The sequence below is a fragment of the Coturnix japonica genome, chromosome 1 (assembly GCF_054131305.1).
Source record: "Coturnix japonica strain WE chromosome 1, WE-NBRP24, whole genome shotgun sequence".
NCBI classification, from domain to species: Eukaryota; Metazoa; Chordata; class Aves; order Galliformes; family Phasianidae; genus Coturnix; species Coturnix japonica.
In genome coordinates, this window is record NC_140663.1 from 101440688 (window position 1) to 101447352 (window position 6665).

General features: G+C 40.9%; 1 long non-coding RNA gene across 1 annotated transcript; it reads right to left on the bottom strand.

Moving 5' to 3' along the window:
- Positions 1-2589: 2589 nt before the first annotated feature.
- On the bottom strand, positions 2590-6353 carry LOC146762616 (uncharacterized). Its single transcript, XR_014946572.1, has 3 exons — positions 6060-6353; positions 3836-4157; positions 2590-2891 (listed from the first exon to the last, which is right to left on the bottom strand). It is a non-coding gene; the product is annotated as an uncharacterized LOC146762616 (long non-coding RNA).
- Positions 6354-6665: the final 312 nt, after the last annotated feature.

Genomic DNA, 6665 nt, shown 5'->3' on the forward strand with positions numbered 1-6665 from the left:
CAGAAATTGGCCCCAAATATCATTTTTCTCATCAGTTTCACTAAGCTCTAACTGTAAATTACAAAATTGGAAGGAACTGTGAGACAAGCAACATAAACAATTAAGAGTATTGGAGGATTGATTTAAGAGAAAAGATTAAAAGACCTAGGAATTATGAAGTTTGACAAAATGATGACCATGGGTCTGATCTTGCAAACTTTTCCCAGACGTGGTTTTCCACATTGAAGAGGAAGCATGATTTAAAAATATCTACCATGTTCTCCAGTGAAAAATTTTGCAAATCAGTATTCCAGGAGGGAAGCGTTACTTCTCATCTTGCAGCAGTGAGAGTAAAAATTTCTAGTGTCAAAGATCAAGCAGTGTTTGCATCTTACTTCTTTTTCAGGGTTAAAGATGAAAAAGAAACAGAATTTATTCATATCATGTAGAAGCACATAAGTACATGAAGATGTGAGATCTGGCAATGACCAGCATAACAGAAGTGATAGAAAAATGATGCTTTTCACTTGGAAGACTATTAAAAGCCTTTAAAAATTTCTAGAGTAAAATGGAAATCAGCAGCTTCTCTCCCCAAAAGTCAAAATTCTGAAACTCATGAATTGCACCTTTCCATGGATAATACTCAAGAAAATGTTATTGAGATACACAGATGGTCCTGCCTTAGGTCCTTTTCTCTTTCTGGCACTGGTGCCTTGCATGGTGCATCCATGATAAGCATACTTAAGGGGCTAGTCTGGCAGAAAAAACTACTGTTTAATTCCAGTGGAACTTAGGTGTTTGCATGTCTCTGTCTTCAGCTCATCACTGGCTTGTCCAAGTGTTGGTGCTGGCACAGGGGAGTGATGGTAGGGCTATAGAGTCAGTGTAGGGAAGGTGTAGGCTGGCAGCATGGGTCTTATGGAAGCAGCCAGCTTTTAGGTTGCCCTAGCCACAGTATAAAGTTGCTAGTAATGAGACAGAGCACAGACTTCTGTGACTGAAAGAATCCTATTGACTCTTGAGAAAAAAAGTTTTTTTTGGTGTCCTTGAGACAATCAAGAGAACTGAAAGTGTCCACTTTTCTGCTCTACTCATCTCCATAGCATGGAAAGAGCATGGTGTAGTGGGTCTCCCAAACATGTATCTGTTACCGTGTTAACAATCAGCACAAAATGAAAGAAAGATTTCAGAAAAGGCACAGTGCCGTGCTATTCATATGGGTATCTATCTTCATTGCTTGCTTAGATGTATTGTGGATCAAAAAATTCTGGGAGGGATTTATTCAACTTCATTTTCAGTGAAGTGAAGGACAATGCTGCACATTTGGGTGTTACAAACAATTACTTCTTTCACAGTTCCAGCACTGACAGAAGCAAATATGAATGAAATCTCCCCTCCCGTGTGTAGTCTTCTATGAACTTCTGTGGTGTGTTTGTGTGGAGGAATGCAGAGTAGACATGGATGCAATACAGAGGTAGGGAAACAATGAAAAAGTAGCAGTTGCTCCAGAGGTTTTATTGGGCTATTTCCACCAAAATTGGGATAAACCAGCATCACTTATTAACTGCTGCTGCTTCCCATTCATATAGGCTGTGCTCATATTGAAGCCCACTGTTACAGCTCCCAGTTTCTTGCGACTCTAAAGTCATTCTGCCTCAGAGCATGGACAGCTAAGATTAAAGAAAGGCGTTGAGAGGAACAGTTCACATGCTGAAGTGTGAAATAAAGTCCAAGATCAGGGGAGACAGATCCTGAAATTCTGCCTTTTTCTTTTTTTTTTTTTCAGTCCTAACAGTAATGCAGTAATTGATAGGTGAAATCTGTTCCACAGTCCTTGCCTCTTTTATCTTTAGATCATCACTGTGACAAAAATACTCATGTAGAAAATAAGATCTCCCTTGCTTTCAGCCCATCAGAGTAAATAATAGAGGCAAGCAATGCTAGCAATTAAATAAATATGATCACAAAAAGAAAAAAAGAGAATTTTGGAAAGATTAAATTTTTTGAGAATATATCATAATTGGCTATTACTTTTTCCTGGAGAAAGAAACAGAGGTAGTGTTTTTTTTAATGTCAGATAGAAACATTTCTCTTGCTGAAGAAATGAATTCCTTTTTTTTATGTTCTGAAAGCATCAGAACTTTCAACTTGTAATTTCTTCCTAATTAAAAATCAAACCAATATTGTTTAAAGCAGAATAGTTTTTAAGTGTCAGATGAATCCGAACCAAAAGCAATACTGGATCAGAAAGTAATCAAATCAGAATCAGCGCAGTATTTGTATTGACCAAAGTGTTGTGTAACAGCTTATTCAGTAATCAGAAAAAGTAATCAACCTTAATGACCTTTTGTGTTGGCTCAATCTAAGCACAAATGAAATATTATTTTATTATTTTACCTATCTGTTCATCTCCAAAATCCATCCCTCGTTAAGTTCTTGCCTTGGGACACTAATCTGCCTGTTGTGCCAGAGCCTGCCACACTCATCGCACGACACAGTGACTCTGCAAAGCAAGTTGCAAGGCAGATCTCTGATCTAGGTCCAGTAAATTGAAAAAAATCACAATATCCTAACACAGCTTGGCCCAGAAAGATTTGTCTGTGCGAGCCTCAGTCGCAGTAGGAGGTGATGATAGGAAAGGATGCTGACATGAATGCAGCATCCTCGGAGGCATTGATGCGCTGCCCTAAGCGGCCACAGCACTGTGCTCACGCAGTGCAATGGAGAGAAACAGCATGTGAGAGGCAGACAGCAGTAATACTGGAGCTGGGCTGCCCACTATGAGACCCACCTGCACCAGCTCTGGTTAGGCAGTTCCCAGGATTTCCAGGAATGACTTTGTTGGTTCAGCAGATTCAGGTTTAGACCAGCAAACAGAGCAGGAGCAAATGCCCTGCATTTTTTAAATGAGCCTGCAAAAAAAAAAGGAAAAAAAAAAAAAAAAAAGAAAAGGAAAAGAAAGCAACCATCTATCTTTCCAAAAAAACTCACAGCTGCTTATCTGAAACAATTCATGACAGCAAAAGAACTGGATAAATATGTCATGCAATGCTGCAGTGTGATTCTTTTTTTTTTAAGACAGGCATGACAGCACTGAGGCAAGCAAGGGAAGAGTGAGTCAGCAGATGATTTCATAAGAGCACTCAGCAGCTGCTGCAACACAGCAGCAAGGAGGGAGGCCCATGAGGCTGATGGGCGGCTGTGACCCCAACCTCGAGTAGCATACGGTCAAGTTTGCAAGCCTCCAAAATCAACATGGGAAGAGAGGGAGGAAGGCTCCAGTAGGCCTGGGAGCTCCTAGAAAAGACCCCAAGTGGAGGGGCCCACTTAGAACCCCAAACTGAGGCCACTGCCTGCCCATGTCAGCATGAGCAGCTGTTGGAGCAGGTACAGAGAAGATCACAAAGATGCTCAAAGGGATGGAGCACCTCTCCTATGAAGACTGGCTGAGGGAGTTGGAGTTGTTCAGTCTGGAGAAGACACTGGGGAGACCTCATTGCAGCCTTCCAGTATTTCAAGGGAGCTCAAAAGCAGGAGTCGGATTGACTTTTTACACAGTCTGATAGAATGAAGGAGGATGGTTTTTAATTAAAAGGGGGGGTGGGGGGGTGAGGCGGAAATTTAGGATAGATGTAAGGAAGAAATTCTTTATTCAAAGTCTGATGAAGCACTGGAACAGGTTGCCCAAAGAAATTGTGGGTGTCCTGGAGGCATCAGGACCAAGTTGGATGGAGCCCTGGGCAGACTGATCTAGTGAGTGGCCACCCTACCCATGGCAGGAAGGTTTAGAACTGGATGGGTTTTAATGTTCCGTCCTACCTAAGCTATTCTATGATTCTATGATTTCTCTACTCACCATTGCATGGGCTGAGGGCTGCTGCACTATAGCTGTGTGGGAGCAATCAGGCAGCAGACATATCCAACCCCCCTTGTTGCTGAGTGGCCTCTCTGCAGCCATGTGTGGGGTTTCCACTCAGGAGCCCAGTGGAGATGCAGGGAGTGGTGTTACAGCATGTGAAAAATTGAAAGTAAAGAGCAAAGAGCTCGTGTGTTGAGGCTGGCAGGGAGTAAGTTATCTCTGCAGCACCCAAACAAGGAATGAGTAGGATCCTTCCTTCCACCTGTGCTTGGGTATATCAAGGCTTCCTCCCTTCTTCTGCCCCCATACTGCATGTGACCTGTAAGGAGAAAGCAAAAAAACTCAGGGACAAATGGACAGGGACTTTAGTTATAGATACTGGCACCACAACATCCTCTGTTGCATGCAAGAGTGAGAGAATCACCTGTGGGAGGAGGAATAGAGAGGCACAGCCACTGTGTACCATTACCACTGGCATAAATATTGAACCAAAGCGTGTTCTAAAACATATCTGAACCAAACCCAAGCTATATCTAAACCTCCAGATACTCATGAGGAAATGTGAAAACATCCTCAGGGTCAGCAAAAGAAGCAGTGAATAAGAGAGCAGGATCAATGAACAAGGAATAGAACTGGAAGAGGCTTCTAGGAAACATTAATTTGTTTGCAGCATTTTAAATCAACAATTTTGTTAATTGCAGTCAACACTTTCAAATAAATTTTGCCATGTAAACACCAGTAGGCTCTGACAGCCTATTCTGATACTGCTGTTCTGCTTAATATTTGCTTTCATCATTCCTGCACAGGTTCAAATTCACCATTAAATTCTCTTCTTTTTAATTTAATTTTATTTTTTTCAAATTCCATGTAAGAAATTCATAATCAGCTTCCCTGAAAAACTCTGTAGTTCAAGAGTGCCATCTTGAGGTTTGCTATATTTAAGGACTAGCATTGAACTACTCATGTTTCAGCAATTACTAGTGAGCTCAAATAATATGTGACACGCTGTTTTAAAAGGACATTAACATATGTGGAGAGAGGTGGTTCTAGTCTGCTCTCTATTACTTGGAGCTAAGGGATTTAGCTAATAGAAACGCTCTCAGTCAAGATTGTCAGAAACAAATAAACAAAGTGAGAATTCTGCTTTGAGACATTCTACTCATAATGACTTAGGATGTAGCTACTATTCAAAATGTGTCCAATTACAACCATCTGATAATAAGACATGAACTTCCCAAATACTTTTAAGCCAGGCATACAAAAGGACTCATTATGACTTATTAATCCGTGTATCTTTTTCAGGTTTTGTTTGTTTGTTTATGAGAAGGTTTACTTGAATTCTTAACTTAGAGCTAATACTGGAGATTAAATAAAACCATGGATTTTTAAAAAAATCTACACAGAAAGTATATTTCTGTAGATATTCTCCCATTTTCACATAATGAAGAGACTGTAATGCTTTGGCATACAATTCTAGGTGGTATTATGAAATATTTGCCTTCTAGAGCATTGTGCAGGCATTGGTTATTTATCACTGCAGGAGAGTAAATGAGTAGATCATTATGACAGATCATAAATAGGTTTTGAAGTTGCGCGGAATGGGGGATGTCGCTTCTCGTTCTTCCTGCTGCAACTGCCAGGTGGCTTTTGGTTTGGGAAAAGGATGTATGCCAACACGTTCACAATCAAGTGTATTATAGGATGAGGCGCCACAGGAAACCAGAGACCCTCAAGAATGTGCATTGTTAGCACCACAATTAACCTGTGTTTCCTTGTGATAGTTCATGCTTTAAAGACCAGCAAAAAGTTAAACCCTTCTGAAGCCATTGCCTCTGATATCTAACCCCCAGTACTCTCCACTACCCAAACTGCTCAAGTACGTTTCACTCTTTTTCTGAGAATTTTAGTTTCTATTAGAAGGGAAAACTTAAAATTATATATTTGAAGACCAGATGAAGAGCAATCTGCCTCTGGCTATGTAACACAGCCTAAAGAATTCTAGTTTGTTTTCCAGCTTAGAGGCAGACTGTAGCAGAAGGTATTTTTTTAACTTAAGCATATTAGTACAAAAAAAAAGAAAAAAAAAAAAGAAAAAAAAATACTATGAACTCTTATCATTTATAAAGTATAAGAGGATGAACTGTAGTCTGGAAGGAGGAGAGGGTAAGAAATGAATTCCCCATTCACAGCAAAGAAAACAATGACTTTGAGCCCCAAATACCTTGCCAACAAATGGTGACAGTACAGCAGATCTTCTGGAAAGGATGGGAGCAACCCACAGACCCAGCTCCCCTCACAGACCTGCCTCCGGTCTGCAGACCATGACAACACCAGAGTACAGCAGAAGTGGAATAGGACAGCCACGGTCAAGGGGCTTGTAGTAAATGATGTCTTTCTCCACAAATAAAGGCTCTTTCAACGTTCTGGAGTCTGCTAAGCCTATTCACAGAGAATAACACTTTACTCTGGAAGGAACCTGTGGTTATTCCTTGAGAGTAAAGTACCACTGAGTACAAACAAGGGTGGTAGGGTCCCTCTGCGTGACTAAGAGGCTGCTGAGCCTGAGCTGTGAGGTTGCTCACCTGGAAACTATTGCCTGGGTGCGAGCCAGGCAACTATTCTGGCTCCCTCCACAAGCATGGGGCTGAGCTGGATGCCTGTCCCAGGAACAGGAGTAGCACAACATTTAAAACAAAATTCAAACATAGTTGCCCCTTCTTCCTAAGAACTTTCAATTAATTTAAACCTTGCTACTTCCCTTTTTTTTTTTTTTAAATTTGTAACTCCCAGTGATGATTTGGAAGGCAATCAAAAGGTTCAAGACTTA